The sequence below is a fragment of the Diceros bicornis genome, chromosome 3 (assembly GCF_020826845.1).
Source record: "Diceros bicornis minor isolate mBicDic1 chromosome 3, mDicBic1.mat.cur, whole genome shotgun sequence".
Classification (NCBI taxonomy): domain Eukaryota; kingdom Metazoa; phylum Chordata; class Mammalia; order Perissodactyla; family Rhinocerotidae; genus Diceros; species Diceros bicornis.
In genome coordinates, this window is record NC_080742.1 from 90,758,834 (window position 1) to 90,770,214 (window position 11,381).

The following is an 11,381-nucleotide window of genomic DNA, read 5'->3' on the forward strand; positions in this document are numbered from 1 at the left end:
ATGGACGCCAAGATTTACAAATGCTGCCAAATGGACTGTGTGTTTTCACATCTCTAAGGTGACTCAATGCAATTTTAATGTAATAAGAAAAAATAAAATAAAAAACAAAGTAATGAACAGAAACCAAAAAACTCCTTTGCTACTGTGGAGAGTCAAAATGAAGGAAATGCAAGTAGGTCTCTTCAGAATTGTCCACTTGGAGTCTGACTTTCTGCTGTTATTTGTTTGACACTAACATCATTTCACAGAGGAGTCAGGCATCATTCTAAAAATTATACTGCCAATTGTGCTACAAGAAAGGATTCACCAGCTTCATTTGCATGCATAGGACATATTTAGAAAAAGAAACATCACTCAACTCTTGTGAGAAATGTAGTATTTTGATTGCTATTGCATATTGAAAGGACTGTAAAACAACTAACAACACTGTCCTGTTTGTGACCTCTTTTGGAGGCAGACTATGAATGGGACATAGGACCTCTGTAAGACATATCTATTGGAGCACTGAGAGATAGATGAACAGGTGCCTGAGGAGGGGTACTCTTTCAACCTTCTTACAGAAGATTACTGAAACATGAGAATATATTGACTTTGTAGAGATGACAACTGTAGAGAAGGAAAGTCATGGGAAAAACTGTTTCTGGTAAAGTATATTCTGTTATGACGGTGCAAGTCACATGAAGGTTGCCTGGGGGATACAGGGATACTCGGTTACACGTGATGGAAACAGGGAGTATGTGCCATGGCCTCAACTGGCTTCCTGATAACATCATGAAGCGGGCCTTTTGCCAAAGGACTTTGAGAAGAGCCAAAATGTTGTGAAACATGAAGAAACCACTTATCGCTGCTGTCTTCAAGAAGAAGCCAGAGGAAAACACACAGAGAACTAAATCAAGTCACTGCAGCTGTGTTGCAAAACAGTTTATCAGATGGATTATCTGCTCTTTGATAATCTTTTGAGAAAAATGAAGCAGCTGTTCAAGCAAATGCCATATTTGAAGGGTAGCTGAACCTCTTTTTCCTGAGGTCTCCACTATAAATGTTTATTCTAGATTTATTTCTCTTTAATGTTTCACACAGAGACCTCTCAGCTGTGGAATCTTGAGTGAGACCATGTAAAGCGGGGTCCAGGCCATGATCTGTGAGAGGTCATGGGGCAGGATCGAGACTCCAGAATCTTCGCCATCTGAAGAGTGGACTCCCTCCTCTGTTTTTCCACCTGCACCTCTGCTTTCCTTTACCCTCCTTCTCGCTCTCATCATTATCCTTTTGCTTTTCTTTTTTTCCTCATGTTTGTAGGCATTCTTGTCTTTTAAACCAACCTTAGTTGGGTCTTTCCTGATGGCTCCCTGAGCCTGGGCTGGCTGACATGAACCAGTGTCACTTTGTATGGTTGGTGGTGGAGGCAAAATGTAAGATGTGTGAACTCATTTTATAAATGGCCAGGTGTTCTAACAGGTTGGTTGTTACTGGCTTAAGCATTGTTATAGGACGTGGCTCCTCCTGTATGCAGCGTTCCTCCCTCTGGGCTTGTTCTGAGCTCCTCTCATCATCCCACCATCTCTTGCTTCCCTGGCTCCTACTGTGAGATCTGTTCTGTGTCTGACCTCCCAGTTTCCCTTGTCTGTCTTTCCCTTCTTCTCGTTATGATTTCTTTACTCTTTTTCATTTCCTCAGAGTCTTCTTAGGAAAGGGTTAATTTTGGTTTGCCAAGCACATTGAAGCTAAGGTGTTAATGAATAACAGCTTTGATGTTAACATGTCAGAGAAACTCACATTTTAACTAGAGACTCCTGGAACCTCAATATGGAGCCTGCCAGTGAAATTTTAGGCAAGGTGAGAGGTAAGCGGAGGAGAAAAGGGAGGCTTTTCTTAGTTCTTCCGGGACTTGTGCATATGTATGACTTCCTACTCCACCCATTCAGGAGGTGGGTATTAATATAATGTATACAGACTATTGAATAAAATATTAACATGGGTCATGAAGGGTTGGTGAAAGATTGTGGTTAGAGGGGGAAAGGGATAAAGGCATCTTTTAAGGAAAAGTAGGAAAGAATTAGTATAGTAGGAAATAAAGTGCAAAATATGGGTATTTCAATCACTCCTGGAGCCTCTATTTTGTTAAAATTTCACTGCATCTGGTTCTGATGAAGAACAGGCAAATACAACTTATAAAATAGAGACCAGGTGTCATTGAGTTGGTAGTGATTTGAATGGAAAGGGAGATCACAGGAATCCTGTTTTCAAATCTTGGGGGACTAGGAGTGTATGCTGGTAGCTAGGCTTTTGAATGAATCCAGGGAGAGAGATTTCTGTATCTCTTGTCTCAACAAGGTGGGTTGGCCGCAGAGGCTGTTTTTCTCTGTGGATGTATCTCAGCACTTTACAGTAGGAGTCAAGTCTGAGCAGAGCTTCCCTGGAGAAGATGTCCTCCTCACACACATTGATCTTCATGGTCATCTGTTTTGCTTGGGGTCAGTGGCTGCAATGTTGCAGAATGGCGTATAGTTGCTGTGCTGGGTAAGGAGTGTGTATGATGCCACACACTGCCAGCAGGTGACGTGATTGTGGCCTGTTTATCTGCCTACTGGTTCTGACTTCATAGGATGAACTCTCCCGAATAACCTTCTAGCCTCCTATAATTTTTGTTCAAAAATTTACTATTTCAACATTCCCTGGGACTTTGTCAACATTTTCACTTACTGGCTTACTGCCTGGCTTGCTGACTGCTACCATGTGAAGATTTCATCCTTCTGTCATCCCATCTTCTACTGGCCAAAGTGGAGGATTTCTGTGTCGGTGCCCAGGCTGCTGCTGGGATCCCTAATCATATCTCATCTGACAGTCATCCCAGCAGCCATTGGGAATATAATTCTTATGCATACAATTGCCTCCCAGAGTTCCCATGGAAACTGCACTCTGGCTGATAGAACACAGACCTTCTATTGGTACATTTTGCTGCCTAATATAGTGCTTGTGGTATTGATTCCCTCCCTCCTGTTCCCAGTGTCCACCCTCTTGCTCATGTTCTCGCTGCACAGGCACTTGCAGCAGATGAGGGACAACAGACCCGGCCCACGTGACCCCACCACCCAGGACCCCACCATGGCCCTAAAGTCATTTGCCTTCCTCTTTGTCGGGTACACATTGCATTTCTTGCTCCTGATTATTGTTGTTATGAATACAACAACTCTTGACAGTCACTGACACTGTCCCTGGGAAGTGGTGACCTATGTAGGTGTCTGTCTGCATTCCAGCATCCTGGTGCTAAACAGCCCCAAGCTAAGAAGTGTCCTGAAATGATGATGCTTTGGAAATCCCTGGACAAAAGGCAGTTCATTTTGAGTTATCAGTATCTGTAACTAGTATCAACAGACAAGTCATGAGTTGCAAGATTGTGCAAGGTTTGGATGCTGTCCTCTCTCCTTTCATTTCCTTCTTACTTTCCCACTCCTTGTATGACCCATTCTTTTATTATTTCTCTCTGTTCCTACCATCCCCTCCACTGCTCCTAGTCCATAGTCTAGGTCCAAAATCACCTTGGCCAGGATGGTGGCCTCTTTTCCTCACAGGCTTCTTTCACCCTCTGTATGAGCAACCCTAATAACACTCTCCAAGCATCAATGTGGTCTCTACTCCCTTTATAGAGACATGTAACGGTTTTCAGTTTTCTCTGCAGTCAATCTGAAGTTTTTTGTTTTTTTGCTGAGGAAGATTCACGCTGAGCTAACATCTGTTGCCAATCTTCCTCTTTTTTTACTTGAGGAAGATTAGCCTGAGCTAACATCTGTGCCAATCTTCCCCTATTTTGTATGTGGCTCACCACCCTAGCATGGCTGACCAGTGGTGTATGTCTATGCCTGGGATCCAAACCCATGAACCTGGGCCCCCAAAGCAAAGTGCACCAAACTTTAACTACTCAGCCACGGGGCTGGCCCCCTGAAGTTTTTTTTTTTTAATAGTATCATAGATTGTCCCACACTATCTACTTTGGGACATCAGCTGCCCTCCTCATCCCTGCTCTGCTCTCAGCTCAGTCTCTCTACTTCAGCCAAGTAAAGCTTCATCCATATCCCCTCATGTTCCTCCCTCTAGCCTGTGGTTGTTGGGCCCACCTGCAGCTTCCTCCTTTCCTTTACCTTCAAATCTTTGCCATTCCATTCTTTTGTCACCTGCTTAAGATTGACTCCTCCCCAAGGAGCTTTTTGATTTGATCTTCTCCCTGTAAGGCTGAGCGCTGATATGAGTTTTTTGTCAGTATAGGTCCTGTCCGTGATTTTGTGAGTTTTGTTCCATGTTGAGGTAAAGGGAATTGTCTGATGTTGAAATGCTTCTTGGTTTTGGCCAACAGAAGATAGAGAAGGAAAACAATGGAAATTCATTACAGTTCTTCATGTTGATAGTTCTACTTTTCCTGTCCTCTCAGCCAAGATGTGGACCCTGAATGCTGATGCCTAGGGGGATAGTCTCCACATTGGGGTGTTTGCATACCAGAGTGTGTGTAAAATGATCTGTTAGATGTGAGACAAGATGTGGCAATTTCAATTTGTGTTTATTTTTTTGTCATCCTTTTAATCCCTATTTTTTGGTGTATGTTTTATGATGCACAGAATGTATTGGTAAAGTAGTACATGCATATAATTATAGTAAATAAATATGCATATGGTGGGATGCATGTTTATAATTTTTTTTACTGATGTAGTTCACCATAAAAATTATGGAGACCAAGGGACTAGAAGGGATTGGTAAAAGCACCAGACATGGCTAGGAGACATTTGTATGAGAGGAAGAAATATTCCTCTACCCACTAAGTTCTTCTGGTAGTCCAAGAATTAAATAGACATGAGATACAATAACAGGAGAAAATCTAAAAAATTTAATAACATGTTGTATACATGGAAAAAGCCCAGGAAAACTGAGTAACTCACCAAAGTGGCCCAAGCCACCACTGTAAAACCACCTTCAGCTAATGACAAAGGAGGATGTTGGGGTAGTGATTTGGGACTTCAAAGAGGAGGAAGGCAATTCACGTGGAGGGAAAAGTAAATGTTTGTTAAACAAATGATTGCCATGCCTTGTAAAGACAGCGAGATATTTAGAGGACTTTGCTCAAATGATCCTTGCTAGGTTCCTCCCTGTCTATTACACCTAGTTCATATTATACTATAGTTATCTATGGTATTAGCTCCTTCCTGAAAAAGGCTTTCTATCTTAAATTCTTTGTGGCAGTTAGAAGAAGGTCAAAGTTTCTTCCCAAGTCTTTTGTTCTTAAAAATAATCAAGCCAAAGAGACACATTTTTCAGTAGCAAATTCTGCTCCCCTACATTCCTGCCATTGAAACTTAAAGAAGTTTTACATTTCAGAAGCTAAGTTGGTAGATTGTTTCATCTCACTGAACCAGTCTCTTAGTCCTGACAATAGGTCAGTCCAGTTAAATTCATTTCAGAAGGCAGTGATGCAGATGGTTTCCCAAAGTTAGGCCTATATCATGTAAGGAAGCAATCAGATATTTAATAAGAGGCATTTATATGGAAACTAAAAGAAAAACATGGTTAATGGTTGGAGCAAATTATACACGAGTTTCGGAGCACAAGAGACAGCCAGTCAAGAAGATTTGTAGATGTCAGGGTAGAAGCATCTTTTGCTGTTTGAAATGTCTCTGATAATGTCATTGAGTGTTCCGGTATCTTCCTGAGTGGCTTACACAGAAAAGGCATGAAGATTGTCTAAACATGGGCTATCATTGTGATCAACCTTAAGCTTATATTAAGTTGCTCAGCTACAGTTTGCAGGGCTTCAGGAAAAAGTGTGGTTTCAGTTCTCAATGATTCCAAATCAAGAGGATGGAAAAAAATTGAAAACGTTAGTTTGGAGATTTGTAGCCAGATATTTGAGGAAACTAGAAGAATTTAGTATCTTGTTCAGTTTATGGATAGACAATGAAAACCTCAAAGACAGTTAGCAGAACTAGAATCTAATACCCACAAGTGTGTTTTACAGTTTCTATTGAAATTTTTCTCTCTAAAATCACCCTCATTTTTACTAAAGATAGTCAAATGAATATTAGTTTTCAAAATAAGTCTAGTTTCAACTAACTTGGCCCAATCATTTACATAAGTACAGCAAGAATAGTGATTGGCCATATAGGCTCTTTTAAATCTGCTTTGCTAGAACTTTTCACAAGGAATCTAAGATTGAACTTGTAAAAGCTTCTCAAGGCCAAGAAAGCCAAGCCAAGGACTTGTCATCAGACTATGCCCTCAATACGTAGAGATTTGGATGAATTCTTCTCTTGTTATGGTCCTCAAAATATCTTGAGGTTCTTGCAACTGCCAGGAAGTGACCTTTTTTACTCACTTGGTGAGATGGCTGGGATCCTTGTAAGCAAGGTAGCAGGCCAATATTTCTAAGGGGCTTTATTTGTTCCATAAAATCAATCTTTCTTCCTTAGAGCCTTCTGGTCATATCCGAGTCTATGCATGTCTCTCTCAAATATGACATTCCAGTGGGCTGGCCCAGTGGCATAGCAGTTAAGTTCACGTACTCTGCTTTGGTGGCCCAGGGTTCCCATGTTCAGATCCCAGGTGCAGACTGACACACTGCTTGTCAAACTATGCTGTGATGGCGTCCCATATAAAGTAGAGGCAGATGGGCACAGATGTTAACCCAAGGCCAATTGTTCTCAGCAAAAAGAGGAGGATTGCCAACAGATGTTAGCTCAGGGCTAATCTTACTCACAAAAAAAAAAGAAAAAAAAATATGACATTCCAGTCAAAATCTTGGTAACTTAACAAATATTTCCATTGTGTCCTGTTATAAGGAGGACAGTTTCTTATTGAACTTATATAAATAACTATATTGCCTTGAAAATAAGAACACTCACTCATCAAGAGTTTCCAAATTCTGGAGGGATCAGGTAGGGAGGAGAAAGACAAGTGTTTCAATTCTGCTTACAACAGCATAATTTACCAAATTTCTATAAGTCACAGTTAGCTTAAGAGAAAAGAGAAAAAGGTTTCTTTAAATCTGGAAAAAGAAAACATTAAAAAAATCAGCAACATTTCAAATAAAAATTCGTAATATTATAATCATCCTCATCGGTCCATTCAGTCCCGTGTAATCAATTCTTGATCTTGATCTTTTATTAGCAGTTTTATGAAGCTATCAGTTTCTCTGTTAGAGTTCTACAATATCTTACCCAGTTCAGTTTTATAATGCAAAAGTTTACCAAAAACCTGTATTCTAGAGTAAGTGTCAGAGTCCTTTCCATGAATCACTCTGAAGATGAAACATATTTGCAAAGGCATCAGAGTAAAACAGTAACTGTCTGAAAATGACAAAAGATATAAAATGATATGGTTAAAGATTTTATTACAATGCAATTGACAAGGAAATCTGGTTATTTCTGTAACACACATTTTAAGATAGTAATTAGACTGATACCATTATACCAGGATGTATCAGAAAAAATTCCCTACAATTTTTAGAACATTTATGTTAATAACATACGCATTCAAGGACATCCATAAGAGAGGTTTAGCATCACTTATTTTACTATGCTTCCCATGCAATTTAACATAGCAAGTAACTCTAATTAGTTTACTATCTCCCTGTTTTTAGAAAGATAGAACAAATTCTTTAAGTCTCAGGCACCCGCTAGTAATTTGCAAATTTACTTTCAGGTCAAAAGAAAGACTTCATATAGGATTTGAATTTTGGGGAAGTTTGTCAAAAATATCAAAATGTTTTAAAACACTTGGTCAAATAGGATCATAGATCAATGTGAAATAATGTTTAGTTACCCATTTAACAAAAGTGACAACAGAACATGTTAAAGGCAAACATAGAGAGTTAAATAGGTGAAAAAAACATAGCTCTCTTAATAGAGAGACTTCAACTTTTTGAACACAGGAAATTATTTTGACAAAACATAAGAATCCTCTCATTTTATGTAAACTTACTCAAAGGTAAAGAAAAATCTTTCATAATCTTTTTATCAAGAGCAGATGAAAAGTCCAAGAAAATGATCCTTTTAAGAGAGAAAGAAAAAAACAAATTCTAATTTTTCACCAGCTTACTTTTGATATTAAGCCTCATTTACTTAATTAAATTTGTTCCAATCTTAGCCAACTTGACCATGCACAAAACTCTTTGCTCAGAGTTCCTCTTCCACAAACCTTCTATAACTTTCTTTTTACATTCTGAATTTGTCCCATGCCTTCCCTCCTTATTAACATCTGCTTAGGACAAAATTTACTTTCTTCTTTCCCATAACCACATTTATTTTAGGACAAATTTATTTTTTTAACAAAACAAACAAAAATATCTCCATTGCTTATACCTTCTTTACTGAATACATGCATCTTACATTTTTTGTATACAGAAAATTTTCGTTTATTTTAGTAGCTTTAATTCTATATATTAATTAGAATTCTTAACCCATAGAAACCTTAATTTTTAGTGAAAACTAAGATGTAAGTAATTATGAACTATCTTTTACATTAGTATTTGGTGGCTTGGCAAATTTATAAATACTTTTCATAATTTCTAGAAACATATGCTACTTCAGAGTACAATCTTTCAATAAAGCCCAAGACATCTTTACCAATAGACCCAAACATCTTTTAGTTTCCTGTAATAAGAAGCCAAAAGTAAGTAAACAGAATTGGTTAGCAATTTATGTTTCAGTATTTTATCCTATTTGAAAATGATCTAGATATTCAATGAATTTTCCATCATTTAATCTAACCCAGAAAAACTTCAAACTTTTAAGTTGCCAAAGAGATTTTGGAAGCTATTTTAAACACACATGCCATAAAGTATAATTCTTGCTTATCTATAAACTCTTATCTCACTTACTTCTATCTAAATCATTTGCTCCCAACAATTATGTTTAGATTATCCATGAAACATTTATGAGACATTAGACAAAATTAGTTATCATTCTAAGTTATTATTTTTCCCAAGAAACTTGTAAAAGAAATAATATGATCTTATTTGAGTAGTAAACCCATGCTGCATCCTCTCCAATGCTGATAACGCTGAGGACATGCCTACTACAATCAAATCAACAAACTTAAGCATTTATTTACCATACATTATTCTATATCATGTTAACTTGGAAAACATTTGAATTAGATTCTGTTACATTTAGAAATAACTTATGTAAGTGGTGACTTTAAGCCAATTAAATAGAGCTCTTAATTTTGGCCATATCATCCAGAGGCGAAAGATATCTCACATTTATAATGTATACATATAGATATACATGAACACATAGACAGACACAGAGACCACATAGCTTCTATTAAATTTTTGTTATGATTAAGATACAAAATAAAACTCACTAGTTTATAAACGAATAGTTGGGGCTGGCCCCGTGGCTTGGCAGTTGAGCGCCCACGCTCCACTGCTGGCGGCCCCGGTTCGGATCCCGGGTGTGCACTGATGCACCGCTTCTCTGGCCGTGCTGAGGCCGTGTCCCATACACAGCAACTAGAAGGATGTGCAACTATGACATGCAACTATCTACTGGGGCTTTGGGGAACACAAAAGGAGGAGGATTGGCAATAGATGTTAGCTCAGAGCCGGTCTTCCTTAGCAAAAAGAGGAGGATTAGCATGGATGTTAGCTCAGGGCTGACCTTCCTCACAAAAAAAATAATAAATAAATAAACAAATAGTTGGATCCAAATTTTGTTTTAGCAGTTGGAAAGAGTTAAGTTCACCTGCTACATATTTTTACTAATATTTGTGGAGAGGACATTTAAGATTTTTTTTGGGTCAAATTTCCAAATATTTCTTCTCCTTTTTTGCAAGACAAAGATAGTTGTTTTTAATTTCTTAAATAGTTGAGTTGTAGTCTGAATGATATCAAAAGGCTGACCCACTCATCCAACCACATTTTCTTTAATTTATTTCTTTATTTCAGGGAGATTTTTAACTAAGAAGTAAATCAAAAGATTTTTATGTTGGGCCGACCCCGTGGCTTAGTGGTTAAGTGAGCGCGCTCCACTGCTGGAGACCCGGGTTCGGATCCCGGGCTTGCACCGACGCGCTGCTTCTCCGGCCATGCTGAGGCCGCGTCCCACATACAGCAACTAGAAGGATGTGCAACTATGACACACAACTATCTACTGGGGCTTTGGGGGGAAAAATAAATAAATAAAATCTTAAAAAAAAAAAGATTTTTATGTTGTAAAACTTCAGGACAATGTACCACACCCCTAAAAAGTCTGCACAAAGTGTTTAAAAAAGACTCTCTTTTCCAGTGCACAATTCAGCCCTAGACCAATTCCTCTTGAGGGAGAATCTTTCACTATATTTCCTATTAAGGCTATTGACTCCCTTTAGATATTTAATTAACATTGCCTGGAGTGCACGTTTGTATGTCCTCTGTCTTATAACATCAGGCAGGGGAAACATTCCCCAGTGAGACACAATGTTAATCTCCATAAAACACCCATAATACATTCAGGCAAAAGAAATGCAATTACTTCAAATAACGCCTGTTCAAATTCACCAATTTTTGTACAGACTTTCACCTTAATTCCGTCAAATCTTACACCTCTAACCATAGCTTCCATTAGGACCCATCAACAAATCTCAGTCTGATAATACTGAGTAAGGGAAGCATTCCCAGCCAGACATAACATCCATTCCCAAAGACACCGAGGCAAAATTGACATAATCTTTTGATATACTATTAGCTCAAGTATTCTAACCATTATAATCCTATTAACCCTTACATTTTTATATTTTCTCAATTTAATAGTAGGCTGAGTCTGGGTCCCACCAATGGGTTTCGGTGTTATAGTTCATGGAGTTCTTGTATCAAGGAATCTTGGAAATTTCTCCTCTCCATCTCTTGTTCAATTTACCTATTTCTGTGCAAAAGATCTCAGTCCCCAGTCTTGGTGTAGTCACTGCAGAATTTCAGAGAAACGCCCCCAGAGACTACCTGGAATCCAAATTGGACTGGTGTTTGGCACCGTAGAGACTCATTGAACCCTCCCAGATCACTGCATTATTCAGGTGACCCTGGTGAGTTCTACTGAAACTTGGACTTCCTTATTTTACGTTGACAGTCCAAGAGTTTACATGAGCTGTTTAATGTCTTAAGACTGGAACTTTTGAGGGGTACTGGTATATTTCCTAGGTAGAGAAAAATCGGGGGGTAATTTCCTAGGCCAGGGGAGTTTAGGGGAAGCTTTGGAGTGAACTATGTTGGTTGTTCTTTTAATTTGACTTTAAATTGGAAAGAAATGGGTTTATAAAGTCTGGATAAACTGCTTGATAGAGAAATGAAAATCTGAACTTGTTCAAATCTAAAGAAAGGAACACCAACTCCTTCCAGCAGAAAGATGTTCTCAGTTGACTGA

The 11,381-nt window shown here is 38.6% G+C and overlaps 1 pseudogene; it reads left to right on the forward strand.

The window, feature by feature from the left end:
- Positions 1 to 1,806: 1,806 nt before the first annotated feature.
- On the forward strand, positions 1,807 to 6,272 carry LOC131400397 (taste receptor type 2 member 143-like; annotated as a pseudogene).
- Positions 6,273 to 11,381: the final 5,109 nt, after the last annotated feature.